This window comes from Schistocerca gregaria, chromosome 2 (assembly GCF_023897955.1).
Source record: "Schistocerca gregaria isolate iqSchGreg1 chromosome 2, iqSchGreg1.2, whole genome shotgun sequence".
In the NCBI taxonomy this organism is placed as follows: domain Eukaryota; kingdom Metazoa; phylum Arthropoda; class Insecta; order Orthoptera; family Acrididae; genus Schistocerca; species Schistocerca gregaria.
Window position 1 is genome coordinate 964,611,821 of NC_064921.1, and position 15,836 is coordinate 964,627,656.

The 15,836-nt window shown below is 42.7% G+C and overlaps 1 non-coding gene across 1 annotated transcript; it reads left to right on the top strand.

Moving 5' to 3' along the window:
- The first annotated feature begins 296 nt into the window (after positions 1-296).
- LOC126337504 (U6 spliceosomal RNA) lies at positions 297-402 on the top strand. Its single transcript, XR_007565081.1, has one exon. It is a non-coding gene; the product is annotated as a U6 spliceosomal RNA (small nuclear RNA).
- The last annotated feature ends 15,434 nt before the right edge of the window (positions 403-15,836 follow it).

Genomic DNA, 15,836 nt, shown 5'->3' on the forward strand with positions numbered 1-15,836 from the left:
GTCTGGCACACAATTTTAATCTGCCAGAAAGTTTCATATCACAGCGCACTCCGCTGCAGAGTGAAAACCTCATCCTGGAAACATCCTCAAGGCTGTGGCTAAGCCATGTCTTCGCAATATCCTTTCTTTCAGGAGTGCTAGTTCGTCGTATTCGGAAGGACGACAGTTCAATCCCACGTCCGGCCATCCTGATTTATGTTTTCCGTGATATTCCTAAATCCCACGAGGCAAATGTCGGGATGGTTCCTTGGAAAGGGCACGGCGAACTTCCTTCCCTGTCCTTCCCTAAAAAAAAAGTACTTCCTTTGGCATTGCATGTACTAAAATTGAAACGATACAGAGAAGATAAGCATGGCCCTGCGCAAGGATGATATGCGAAATCGTGAAGCGTTCCACAATTTTTGCCGGCATGGTAGCTCAGCGTTTTCGGCCAGAGGGATGGCTGGTCTCTGTAGAAAAAAGAAAAAAAAACTGAGTGAAAAGATCAACAACGAACTTCAACGGATGTCATGTGATGTTCGCCACGCCGAAATACAACAAAACATAACAAACAAAATGGAAAAAAGGTGGTAGAGTACTTGCCCGCGAAAGGCAAAGATCCCGAGTTCGAGTCTCGGTCAGGCACTTTTAATCTGCCAGGAAGTTTCAAATCAGCGCACACTCCGCTGCAGAATGAAAATCTCATTCTGAATACAGTAAACGGTTGTTTAAATATAAGTGTTAAAACTATTAAATTATAAAACTGAATGAATAGTCTAATAATCCGCTGGGTCGATTGAGACCCACACGACCGGTTTGGCAATTTTATATTGCATCGTCTGGTGTATATAAACGCTATGTCATATGGTATGGGGAGTACTTACAGAATGCAGCAGAGCAGCAGTTGGCGTGGCTAGACAAACTGTTACTCTGCGCCATTCTATGAGTACTCCCTGTACCATATGACAGAATTTATATACACCAGAAGACGGAACTTACAGGTTACAAAAATGGTTGTGGGTCTCTAGTCGACTTAAATTAATACAGTTACAGCAGGCTATTTGACTATTCATTCAGTTTTATATTTTAATAGTTGTAGCATCCATATTTAAACAACTGTTTACTGACTGAACTGTTAATCAGTCATATATAACTAGTTTAGCTGTAAAGAAATTAGAATTATATACTAATACCTTCAGCTGCTGAAGGGCGTTGATATATATCAACGGGGACGGTAAAAATGTGTGACCCGACCGGGTATCGAACGCGGTATCTCCTGCTTGCATGGCAGACGCTCTATCCTTCTGAGCCACCATATACTTATATGGCTATGGTATCTGTTCTTTTGGACATGTCTGAAAGAACAGACACCATTGGTGACCTGCAGCCGTCGAGAACGAAATTAGAATTATATATTAATACCTTCAGCTGCTGACGGGCGTTGATATATATCAACGGGGACAGGTGAATCCATATAAGTATATAGTTCTGGCAATACCGACCATGACCTTCTTATTCTGTGGAAATGCACACATACTACCCGAACTCTTACGGGACCTGGTAAGAATGTCTTCCACGAGTAATGAGTGTGTTGGGTAGTGACACTGCGAATGTAGTGTGTGGGCATATAAGGTGAGAATGTGGGTCTAGCGGGAGGCGGGAGCGAGATAGTCCCTGCAGTCGCACTATCCTCTGTGCCCTCGGCGGCCCAGATGGATAGAGCGTCTGCCCTTTAAACATGAGTACCTGGGTTCGAATCCCGGTCGGAGCACACATATTCACCTGTTCCTGTTGGTATATATCAACGTCCGTCAGCAGCTCAAGGTATTAATGTATAATTCTAATTTCTTTCTAGATGACTTAAGGTCACCAATGGTGTCGGTTCTTTCGGACATGTCGGTATAAGTATATAGTTTAGCTGTGGTTGCCGCAGTTTTTAAATTATCTTTAGAGGCTGTTGAACTGATGCCTTCTTGATCGCAACATGCTGGCCACGCTATGCATCGAATTTAGGCTGTGTGTCCACGGACCAGATGACGACTTTACTCATCACCTGTTCGGGAAGACGGTTGTATCTGTTCGGTCGGCCCCATGATTCCCATCTCGGTCATGTCCTCTCGTTGTATTTTACCAGCGTGCTCGCCACTTCGCGACGGCGAACCTTTGACTTCAGAGCAGCCGCACAATGCGTGATACTCGCAGCCACTCGCTTTCTCCAATCGCTGCTATCGGCAGCTCCGCTCTTGTGCCACGTGGTCGGCCGCATGCCTGCCTGCTGACGGTGGAAGCTCGCCGACGTCACATCTGTGGAAGCAAAGATCGCACCGTGACCTATCGATTTTAGCGGGAGTGCTCAAAGATCATATTTGACAAACTTGTTATGCGACGCTCTGCGGCTGGGTGGGATACCCGATTCGTGGAAGACAGCCTTTAGAGTAGTTAAAAACTACCTGTTGTAGACAGAAAGCCCACGTCAGTACCGATTAAGATCAGACAAATAATTCGACGACACAATCAACAAAGTGTTCCAAACTACAGTGAACACTAAATGTAAATAGGCAATGCTGGTATCAATTGACGCTGCAGGCGCCTTCGGAATCTCTGATGGCCTGCATTGCTTGCATGACTCTTTAAACTTCAGGTACTCACCTCACTATGCAATAATTTCCTAGATTACTGTAAAAAAGTCGTGGCAGATTGGCAGTCAAATAGATTTCGAAGGAATGCACCCCCAACACAGATCGATTTGCGGACCCACAATCCGGGATACTATCGAATCCTCCAGTGTGTTGCTGGTAGGACGCGCATACCTACGGTGTCGCAATGTGTGCCTACGACCTGTTGGTAGCGGCACCAGCAGACACAAGATTGACAACGCAAATGGTATCCTGAACACATAAAAGTTTGGTTTAATACAAATTATAAACCGCGGCATACAGACCAAGTTGTATACTAATGAAAGGTACGTTACACAGACACCCAGCCATAAACATAAACAACACAATTATCAAATGACAGACAGTCACGTGATACTTACGAAGTGCATGTTAGTGACAAACAGAACTTTAATCAACAGCTACAACTAACTACAAATAAGACTGAAAAACGTTTTACAGTGAAGAGCCGAAGTGTTACACCTGCCCAATACCCAGTAGGGTCCTGGCGAGCATGCAGAAGTTCCGCAACATGACGTAGCAATGACTTGACTAATGTCTAAGAACGACTCTCTTCAGTCGTCGTCGGTCCCGTTCCTGCAGGATCTTTTTCCGGCCGCAGCGATGTCGGAGAACTGACGTTTTACCCGGTTCCTGATATTCACGGTACACTCGTGAAATGGTCGTACACGAAAATCCCCACTTCATCGCTACCGCGGAGATGCTGTGTCCCATCGCTAGTACGGCGACTATAACACCACGTCGAAATTCACTTAAATTTGATAACCTGCCATTGTACCAGGAGTAACCGATCGAACAACTGCGCTAGGCACAGGGTCTTTTATATAGGCGTTGCCGAGCGCAGCATCGCATTCTGCCGTTTTCATATCTTTGTATTTGAATATGCGTGCCTATACAAGTTCCTCTGGCGCTTCAGTGAAGAACATTTAAGTATCACACATTACAGACTACTAACCACGCACATAAGAGCATATCACTTTGCTCTATACGAATTAGTTCTGTTATGCTTCCTATGAGCAAGATAACTGTGTGCCGCGAACTGAGGAGCGTGCTGTAGAGACTATCAGGTGTATTCAGCACTGCCTCATTAGAGACACTGTGTGTGGTGTGTGGGTGTCTTTGCAATAGACATTCCCATCAAATATTGAGCTGCATCGTTCTGGCTGTAGAGGGGAAGAAGTTACAGGTGAAAATATCGAGCAGAAACGGCAACTTAACTCCTGCCAGCGAGACTGGGACCTAGGTGATGAAGTTCGTTGGGTCCCCAACATGGTAGAGCGGTTACGAATGAAACATGCCAAACCTAGTTGTTGCTTGGTTCCCTAAATGGGCACGGCCCTCATCAAGCGCATTTGCAATGCACATAGCTTGCTTATAGCGGTGACTGCCATAGTGAGAAATATGGATTTCCGGAACATTTAACACTGTGCTGTGAGTGATACAGCCACTTACATAGTTGCATACCGGGAATTACAAAAGAGACACTAGAAGAAGAACTGAGGGACGCAGACAAATGGGAACTATTAAACAAACACGTTGATGAAGTTTACAAAATTGGATACAATATCTATAAAGAGAAGCTACCAAATCGACATCAAGTTAAATGACAGCTAGACGAATGATTGGCTCTGATGAAGACTCCACCACAACGAATTCCTCTGACATTAGCACCGACGACGGGACAAATGGACAATAACCTTGCATGACAATGCACGACAGTAAATGACGAAATAATAATACACGAACGAATTATAATCGAAACCTGTTATTCTATTAAGTAGTGTAGTTCGTGGCCGGGTATTGTACCAGGTGTCACGTGACACAAACTATGTAGCTAATTAACACACATATAATAACGAGAGAGAAATAACACTCAACATACAGAACAAGTAACAATAAATGCGCCAATAAATGTAGAAATGTTAACAGACAGATAAAACACAATAGAAACCTGTCAATAAATTGAGTAAGGTAGATAGTGGACGGTTATAGTACCTGGCGATACGTTAAACCCTTAATTAGACTGAATGAACATAGAAAAACTGCTACACAAGTAATACAGCTAATCAAGATCCATACAGTACGAAAACACCAACAAAACTTATGTTTTAGAACAGTTGTGCGAGAGTAGAATCGATTCGTGAATTATCTCGTGCCGGTCGTGGTGGTGTCGTGGTTCTAGGCGCGCAGTGCGGAACCGTGCGACTGCTACGGTCGCAGGCTCGAATCCTGCCTCGGGCATGGATGTGTGTGATGTCCTTAGGTTAGTTAGGTTTAAGTAGTTCTAAGTTCTAGGGGACTGATGAGCACACCAGTTGAGTCCCATAGTGCTCAGAGGCATTTGACCGTTTTTTTGAATTATCTTGTGCCGGGAAAACAATAGCAGATCGTTTCCAATTCACCCAAGATTTATTGCTGCAACAGTGGATATGGAGTGCAAGAAATGATTACATTTGCTGATCAATACCACAGTCGGTTCTTAGGTACCGTGTATCTATCCGTACTGAAATACCTCGATCAATACGTGTTGACGTGATGTCGCCCCCTGGAACGGCAATGTAAACGCTGGCTCAGGGCACTCGAACAGATGGTGAATGCTGTTCTGGGATTCGCTGCCACACGCCTGCTCGGCCTGCTCATGTTGTTCTCTAAGAGTTGTTGTTGACGAGTCGAACGAGTGACTTCTCGCCTCATCATATTTCACACCTGCTCCACTGGAGACAAGTGCAGAGTTCGTGATGGCCAGGGAGGTCGTTTCACGTCTTGCAGAGCAGGTTGAGTTTCACAGGCAGTGTATGGGAGGGCATTACACTGTCAGAACAACATATCACCCTCCTGTTGTAAGTACAGCTACAAACTGATTTAACAACTTTCTGTGCATACCGAGCGCTGGTTAGCGCCGACTACATCTACATCTGCATTTATACTCAGCATGCCACCCAACGATGTGTGGCAGATGGCACTTTATGTGCCACTGTCATTACCTCCATTTCCTGTTCCAGTCGCGTATGGTTGGCGGGAAGAACGACTGCCGGAAAGCCTCCGTGTGCCATCGAATCTCTTTAATTTTACATTCGTGATTTCCTCTGGAGGTACAAGTAGGGGGAAGCAATACATTCGATACCTCATCCAGAAACGCTACCTCTCGAAACCTGGAGAGCAAGCTACACCGCGATGCAGAGCGCCTGTCGTGCAGAGTCTGCCACTTGAGTCTGCCAAACATCTCCGGAATGCTATCACGCTTACCAAATAACCCTGTGACGAAACGCGCCGCTCTTCTTTGGATCTTCTCTATCTCCTCTGTCAACCCGATCTGGTACGGATCCCACACTGCTGAGCAATACTCAAGTATAGGTCGAACGAGTGTTTTGTAAGGCAGCTCCTTTGTTGATGGACTACATTTTCTAAGGACTCTCCCAATGAATATCCACCTGGTACCCACCTCACCAACAATTAATTTTATATGATCATTCTACTTCAAATCGTTCCTCACGCATACTCCCAGATATATTACAGAAGTAACTGCTACCAGTGTTTGTTTCGCTATCATATAATCATACAATAAGGGATCCTTCTTTCTACGTAGTCGCAATACGTTACATTTGTCTATGTTAAGGGTCAGTTGCCACTGCCTGCACCAAGTGCCTATCCACTGCATATCTTCCTGCATTTCGCTACATTTTTCTAATGCTGAAACTTCTCTGTATACTACAGCATCGTCCGCGAAAAGCCGCATGGAACTTCCGACACTATCTACTAGGTCATTTATATATATCGTGAAAAGCAATGATCCCATAACACTCCCCTGTTCGACGCCAGAGGTTACTTTAACGTCTGTAGACGTCCCTCCATTGAGAACAACATGCTGTGTTGTGTTTGCTAAAAACTCTTCAATTCAGCCACACAGCTGGTCTGATAATCCGTAGGCTCTTACTTTGTTTATCAGGCGACAGTGCGGAACTGTATCGAACGCCTTCCGGAAGTCAAGGAGAATAGTATCTACCTGGGAGCCTGTATCTAATATTTTCTGGGTCTCATGAACAAATAAAGCGAATTGTGTCTCACACGATCGCTGTTCCCGGAACCCATGTTAATTCCTACAGAGTAGATTCTTGATTTCCAGGAACGACATGATACGCGAGCAAAAAACATGTTCTAAAATTCTGCAACGGATCGACGTCAGAGATACAGATCTATAGTTTTGCGCATCTGCTCGACGACGCTTCTTGAAGACTGGGACTACCTGTGCTCTTTCCCAATCATTTGGAACCCTCCGTTCCTCTAGACACTTTCCTGTTAGATGGGGGGGGGGGGGGAGGGTGGGGGGGGGGCAAGTTCTTTCGCGTACTCTGGGTAGAATCGAAATGGCATCCCGTCAGGTCCAGTGGACTTCCCTCTGTTGAGTGATTCCAGTTGATTTTCTATTCCTTGGGCACTTATTTCGATGCCAGCCATTTTTTCGTTTTTGCTAGGATTTAGAGAAGGAACTTCAGTGCGGTCTTCCCTTGTGAAACAGCTTTGAAAAAAGTGTTTAGTATTTCCCTCCAGGAACAGCAAAAGTAAACGAGAGTTGTAGCTTATTGCACCACATACCATAATGCCTGGGAGGGGGCAAGTGTGCCTTTGACGAATGTGCTCTGCGAGACAGCGCTCCCAGGCCTACGTTGTACGTGCAAACGGCCATCACTTTTGTGCAGGTAGACCCTGCTTCCTTCGCTGAAGACCACGGCGTGCAATTCCATCTTTCAAGTTATTCTCTGACGGCTACAGTCGAGCTGTCACATCGATGCTGCGGCGAGAGTGAAAGACCCACTGTTAATAACCGGTTCGCAAGAGTTCGTGGTGACACGTCTGGCCTCATAAGCCCTTTTATCTGTACGGTCTGCCACTGCTACCCCTACAGTATGACGATCCTGGCGGTGTCGGTGCTGCCTGGACGTCCAGACCCTCGTCAAGGGTGTGAGAATGATCACGTGAGCACTGATACTACCACTACTTCACAACTGACTCAGCATATCCAACTTGTGTGACAATCCTCCGAAAGGACCATCCTGCCACTCGAAAGGATAAAATTTGACCGCTTTGAAACTCGCTCAGTTGGCTGCAGGAAGGACGAGTGTGCATGCGTGGCATGCTTGCCTGCTTACTTCCCATGTTTGTACCCCACTGGCTGTAAGCAGTCTCTATTGAACGACTGAAACAGATGGCTCTCTGGTAGCTATGCCGCTACGCCACCTGTTGGCGGACGACGTTGAAACCACTTGTTACGGTGCTCGCTTATTTCCAAGTCCGTATCGATCTTAGTGCAGAGTTTTCACGCAGACGGCGCTTTGGCGTTAGGCGGTTGTTTCCGTGTGTGATCGCTGACCGCATATTAGCTGGAGGCGTGTGAGGAGGTAAGAGGTGGCTGCCTTGGCGTGGAGACAGCTCGACTCGGCTGGGGCTGTTCGCATCTGGACGCTGAGTGGGGCCCGATGGGAAGACCGGACCGTGATTTTACGGTTAATAGTGTGGACAGCGGCGTGGTGTGCCGTTTAACGTGACTCGCAAGGGGAGCGAAATCCCGCCTGTTACAGTGTGTCGAGCCGTTTGAAATACCTTCTATGTGCGGCGGCATGCCTGTCTCTCCGTCGCTGGGATTGCTATCCTCGTTTACCGTCCCATGGATGTATATTGATGGGGTACGCTGCTTTCCGTACTCTACTAGACGCTGGTAATGGAAGTCCGTCGTTCAGCGGCACGTTAGTCTGGGTGCTTTATGTTTGATCTTCAAGTGCATAGTCTTCGAGTGGCACTCCTTGGAGTTTGCCTTGCGCAGTCAGATTGGAGTTTGTTTTGTCTTGTCGTGCTTCCGCTTTCCGTCAACGAAGATTAAGCTTGATTCGGCACTCCGTACGACGCTTGGAACCTCAGCAGGTGGGTCGGAGCCACCTTCGCGACTAAACGGAAGCCTTTGGGTGGCTTGCGGAGTATAAATGTAGATGTAGATGTAGAGGTTCATAAATTGTTGTTTTGGTATTAAGTTGGCTGAGGTTTCTTATGGATTTTCCGGGATTTGGTCTTTTGTCCGGCCCGGGCTAGGTCTCGTTATTTTAAAGGTAGGTCCTTGTTTCGGCTGAGTACGATTTTGGTTTACTGCCTGGTGGTTCTGTTAGTACGCCGGGTCGCTGTGGTTGTGTTGCATTTTGTATGGGGCTGTGTGCTCGGAGCCGTGGAGTACCATTTGTGTCAACTGCTTCACTGGGGAGTACGGATCGGGACGTTCTTGGTATTCTTTGTATGAAATAATTTTATTATTATTTTAAAGTAACATTATCACTTAAATGATTTAATTCTTGTTGCATTAATTGCAACTTGGGTACTGAGAAATTTAGTTGTGTAATTACGGAAGATTTAATAGTGGCACATGCCCCTTTACCTGTTTCGTAATTTGTTAATTACCGAAAGACCCTAAGCTCATAGTCATATGATGTGACTTTTTTTTAATTATTGTATTTTTATGTCATGTTATTGTTTTTTCAATTTGCTGATCACTGGTGTACTGTTCCAAGTATTAAAATGTTTCAGGTAGCTATTACGTGGGTGGAACGCGCGGAACCGCAACGTAGAGAGTAGTTGCTTGCCTTACGTGTCAGATGTTGGTGCAGCCTTGTGTACGTTGTTTGTTTTGGTGCACCTGAGCTAAGTATTGTGTTGCCTCCTCCCTTGCTGTCCCGTCGTGTTCTTCTCATAAATATTTCCTTCAAGGCATATTAGTTAATTTTATGCTTGTATTATTTTAATTTCTTACATTGGTAAAGTTGTGCGGCCTTCATTATGCACACTGTTTGTCGTAGTGGAGTTGGTGTGCGATGGTAATTTCTTAAACTCCATTGTGTGTGCGCTTCGCGATACATATTGTTTGTCATAACAGATTTGAGTTTGGCAATTATAATGTCTCATATATCATGACGTGTGTGTGTAATGGTGCACTAAATGGATGATTGTTATTTCTGTTTTTGGCGCCCTTCATGCCTTCTTTCTTGTCCCTATTGGTACGCTATCCTTGTACTTGTGTTGGTAAGCCACGTCACCACTATCAGTACATCTATCAACACCCAGGTCCTAAATGCGGTCATCGGATCAAAATCGACGTCGACTTTCTAAATGCACTGATTGTTTTGCTGGCAGTGTAAACTAACATTTGGACGCTGTGACCAGGCACATGGAGCTCGAGAACACATGTCGAGACCACCTCCCAGCCCAGTGCTGTTTTCATTTCTCTTCTTAAAAATTAATATTTTACAATTTTCCATTTTGTATCTACATCTACATCTACATGACTACTCTGCAATTCACATTTAAGTGCTTGGCAGAGGGTTCATCGAACCACAATCATACTATCTCTCTACTATTCCACTCCCGAACAGCGAGCGGGAAAAACAAACACCTAAACCTTTCCGTTAGAGCTTGGATTTCTCTTATTTTATTTTAATGATCATTCCTACCTATGTAGGTTGGGCTCAACAAAATATTTTCGCATTCGGAAGAGAAAGTTGGTGAGTGAAATTTCGTAAAAAGGTCTCGCCGCGACGAAAAACGTCTATGCTGTAATGACTTCCATCGCAACTCGTGTATCATATCTGCCACACTCTCTCCCCTATAACGTGATAATACAAAACGAGCTGCCCTTTTTTGCACCCTTTCGATGTCCTCCGTCAATCCCACCTGGTAAGGATCCCACACCGCGCAGCAATATTCTAACAGAGGACGAACGAGTGTAGTGTAAGCTGTCTCTTTAGTGGACTTGTTGCATCTTCTAAGTGTCCTGCCAATGAAACGCAACCTTTGGCTCGCCTTCCCGACAATATTATCTATGTGGTCCTTCCAACTGAAGTTGTTCGTAATTTTAACACCCGGGTACTTAGTTGAATTGACAGCCTTGAGAATTGTACTACTTATCGAGTAATCGAATTCCAACGGATTTCTTTTGGAACTCATGTTGATCATCTCACACTTTTCGTTATTTAGCGTCAACTGCCACCTGACACACCAACAGCAATCTTTTCTAAATCGCTTTGCAACTGATACTGGTCTTCGGATGACCTTACTAGACGGTGAATTACAACATCATCTGCGAACAATCTAAGAGAACTGCTCGGATTGTCACCCAGGTCATTTATATAGATCAGGAACAGCAGAGGTCCCAGGACGCTTCCCTGGGGAACACCTGATATCACTTCAGTTTTACTCGATGATTTGCCGTCTATTACAACGAACTGCGACCTTCCTTACAGGAAATCACGAATCCAGTCGCACAACTGAGACGATACCCCATAGCTCCGCAGCTTGATTAGAAGTCTCTTGTGAGGAACGGTGTCAAAAGCCTTCCGGAAATCCACAAATACGGAATCAACTTGAGATCCCCTGTCGATAACGGCCATTACTTCGTGCGAATAAAGAGCTAGCTCCGTTGCACAAGAGCGATGTTTTCTGAAGCCATGCTGATTACGTGTCAATAGATCGTTCCCTTCGAGGTGATTCATAATGTTTGAATACAGTATATGCTCCAAAACCCTACTGCAAACCGACGTCAATGATATAGGTCTGTAGTTAAATGGATTACTCCTACTATCCTTCTTGAACACTGGTGCGACCTGCGCAATTTTCCAATCTGTAGGTACAGATCTATCGGTGAGCGAGCGGTTGTATATTGTAAGTTGGCTGTTTAAGTTTTTTTATTGGTAACGCCGCCGCCACGTAGCGCTCTGTATGAAAATCCCTGGCTGTGCCGTGTACAGCCTGTGGCTGGTTGGCATTGTTGTAATACTCGCCATTGTAGTGTTGGGCAGCGGCAGCTGGATGCTAACAGCGCGTAGCGTTGCGCAGTTGGAGGTGAGCCGCCAGCAGTGGTGGACGTGGGGAGAGAGATGGCGGAGTTTTGAAATTTGTAAGAATTGGTGTCATGAACTGCTATATATATTATGACTAGTGAGGTAAATACATTGTTTGTTCTCTATTAAAATCTTTCATTTGCTAACTATGCCTGTCAGTAGTTAGTGCCTTCAGTAGTTTGAATATTTTATTTAGCTGGCAGTAGTGGCGCTCGCTGTATTGCAGTAGCTTGAGTAACGAAGATGACTCCACTGCTTTACCACCTGTTCTTGTACTGAAGAATAAAGAACCACCGAACAGAATCAGAGAGCTTGTACCTTTTCCGAATACACGTAAACTTCGACACAAAGACATAATTGATTTGGCTATTAAAAATATAAATTCTGCTGCAGACAAAAGGAGAAAATTACACGGTAAAGCAAATGCAAAGAAATTACATATTTGTCAGAAAGTTCTCATTAAAGCTCATTCATTGTCACATAAGAAGAAACACTTGAGTCACAAATTCTTTCTAGTTTACAATGGACCTTACAGAATTCGACGTATACCACATGATAATTGGGCTGAATTTGAAACTCTGCGTACTAGGAAGAGTAAAGGTTTACACCACATTTCACATGTAAAACTGTTTATTGAAAGATAATCTCCTTTTTAACTTTGTCTTTGCCATAAAATTTTTCACTTCACGCTACTAGTACAATTTGTCAGACTTAGAATCTGTTAACATGCAACCATGTTTGAAGTTAAATATCCAGTCAAGAACCAAGAGAACTTATTTAAACAAAAATTACGAATGCATTGTTATAGTGAACAGACGTCACAGTGTTATTGTGAATGTACATTCTTGCTTGTTAGTTGCACGATTACGTAACGACTATAAGGCTGACATATTTAGAACAGTTACCAGTACTGCTAATGAGATTTTAATGCAACATTTTGGTTTACTTGAAAATAAATTCTGGATTTAAAGTACTTTCTGTGAGATACCAGATGACTCAGTGGTTAGTTTATGTGACAGGTGCACGATTTTATCACGACGCTACTAATGAGTGACATTTTACAATGTTGCTTTTGCACTGTATCTGTTTTATATCTGCACAGTTTTTCTGTATTGTTCTGGAAAGTAAAACACGTTTTAGTAGTAACTTTGTGGTATAGCTACAATGAGACAGCCTTTTCTGTAGCACAACAATATGTTACAGTACCGTATTTACTTCATCAAGGCAATACGTGTAGTAACTACGATATCTATACGCAAAGCATTTCACTTTTGTTTATCATGAGGTAAGTACATTGACTCCTGCAGAACTTAGCTTTCGGAGGACGATAACTACGACACTTCCACAGAGATTATCTTACAACACGACGCACAGTTTAGCGCTACAGTACGCGTATTTGAGTGACTAATTTTGTACTAAAACATTTATTTTTAAGGATATTTGAAATACAATGATACAAAGGTTTTCCGTGATACATTTCATTCCATTGCTGTAATCTGTAACATCTGAGGATATAATTACATTAATCCTCAGGGGGGTACACGTCTACTTTGTGTACCATGTGTTTGGCAAGCACAAGTAGCCCTAGCTAATATGGTATGTGCTTATACAACTTTACACATCGGTACCATATTTCTCTAACACATAAATTACACAGGTATCTGGTCATTTAACTGAGAGAAACAAACATTTATTACACTACAGCAGTGACAGATGTTTACGTAATTACACAGTTGGATAACTTCACACTTACGAAATTGTATTTTGTCTGTACTTTGTGAACTGTTCATACATTTTCGGAACCATTGTGATACTATGAGAGCTTTGAAAGACATAATTGGGTATGAGATCATGATTTTTGAAGTACGGTTGAGGTAGATGACACTTTTGACATGAGCAGAGAATTTTTTTAGGTTTTGAAATTATTGGAAGAAGCTACGACGATTTTGAGATTTGACTGAGGTGTTATGATGTTATTATTACGACGACATGTGAATTATGCTGCTGAAGTATGCTTAAGCTGATTCTATATGAGTTATTTGGTTATGCTACATATCTGTTATGATGACATATTGAAGAAGTGTTGACGAATATACATATGTGTAATAAGGTAACGAATAATGAGTAGTGGTTAGGGACTCTGGTTTGTGGAAAAGGATGTCGGAAACCGAGAATCGTACTTTAAGAGTTATGAAATGTATGTAAATGCGTGAATGTATTACAATGCCGACGAAAACTTTTTGGACACTGTTATATTAATAGAATTTTGTTTCTACAGATGTGTAACGCAAATTCTTGACCTGTGAAATTTTTTACATGAGACTGCCACTGTAGCGGAAACTGGTGTCGTAAACATTTCGTTAAGACAGTTAAGTGACCACCTGCACGTAATGTGTCGTGGGCACCCAGCTGCGCGACAACCACCTGTCAAAAAAAGCCATTAGTGTGTGCCTTTCAGAGGTACAGGTAAAAAAAAAGGCCATTATCCTCTCTATTGACATTCCTTTTTAGAAAGCACCGCAAATACGACACGCTCATTACTGAGAAAGATACTTACATCTGACACCTGATTATAACAAACGTCTTTCTACGAGAGTTGAGAGAATTTGTACTAACTTATGAAATGTCACATGACTATTGAATGATATTTTTATGCTTTGCCTTTCATAGTTGCTTATTTCATTTGATATCTGTTTTCCAGCTCTGTTGCAGCTTTGGTTTTATAAAATTAAATGCATTTGCTAATGTGAACACTTTCTGTCGACATATCTATTAAATAATTATTTTATGATCCACATTCTGCGAAAAAAGGAGCTCTTGGAATGGAAAGAGCAATAAGAAGCGACTAATAACAGTAACTGTATATATAATTTTCTTTTCAAGTACTTGGTAATTTATTTCATTGAATAAATAGTGGTGCACCATTTTAATTATATAGACATTAAGATGTGAATACACATTTCCCTTATCTGCATTGTTGTCTTTAGTGTAATATTTTTTCTGCTTCAGCATTGTCATGTTTAGATACAAATTATTACATTTATTGCTGCTCGCTATGCTTACTTGCAATTTTTTGTCATTGCTGTTTGTATTAATTGTTTTGTTCTGCTGCATTGCCTCGTCCCTTAGTTTAGCATCTGAGCTCAGTAGGTTTAAGTTAGCTTAAGAGGGGGTAGACTATATAAGAAATTAACTATGATGAATTGGAAGAAATGCATTGAGAAGTTATACGAAAAAAGTACAGAAATCAGGTATAGATAAGACTTCTTGGAAATAATGAAGAACTAAGGGAGATCTCTATGCAAAATGCTGCAGTAAAACAAACCCTGTCCTTTCCTTGTGTTATCCCACTATGTGTTTGTGTACCCTTGTGTATTTATGTTCTTCCTGTCTTTATATGTTCATCTGATAAGACTTATGTTGTAGAATTTTCTAATATTCAGCTACATTCACTATGATGAGGAATACTGTTATCCTCAAATATAATTTGCGTTAATAACATGTTATTTACTTTGTAAAGATGTTTACACATTATTTATTCTGTTTTGTTCTAATGCTCATGTGTGAAGTTGATGTTTCAAAAGTTATTCTGATCTTTTATGTATGCACTTATGTCGTAATTTTTCTAACACTGATGTATTTGCTATTTCGATTCTTTTGTAAAGCCTGTATTACTGCAAATGTTATCTGTATTGTTATGTTCTTTAAAGATGTATTTTGTACCTTTGTTATTGCATTCTTATGTTATAAAATTGTAACTGACACCAGTTCATCAAATTAAGTAACTTGTAAATTACATTTCACTGCACACGTTTCTGTTGGTCATAATATATGGACAATATGTGAGAAGTAGGGACTGATCGTGTTTGCACGTGTCTTAATAATTCAGTAAGGGACTGGATAACAGCATTGCTGGTTGTAAGAACATTTCAAAAACAATTTTTCTGAGTGCACAAGTGGTGGTTATGGACTTGCTATATTATCCGCAAGACTCTTCAATGGTGATTGTGCGCCTGCACAGTCAAACAGATGGCTGCTGGCCATCTCTACAAGGACTACAGTGGGTCTACACCTTTGACGACCCACCGGTACCATTATTTCTACAAGGACCGCAATGGGTCTCCACCTCTGGTGGCCCACCAATACCGTAATCTCTACCAGGACTACAAGGGGTCTACTCTGTGATGACCTACCTACCAATATTCTTCAAAACTTCGACTGACTCTGCTGTGGGTTTGCTCTGTTGTGGCCCATTACCAGTCTGCATGTCAAGAGTCAGCACTGTCTTTCGTTGGAAGGACAACACTAC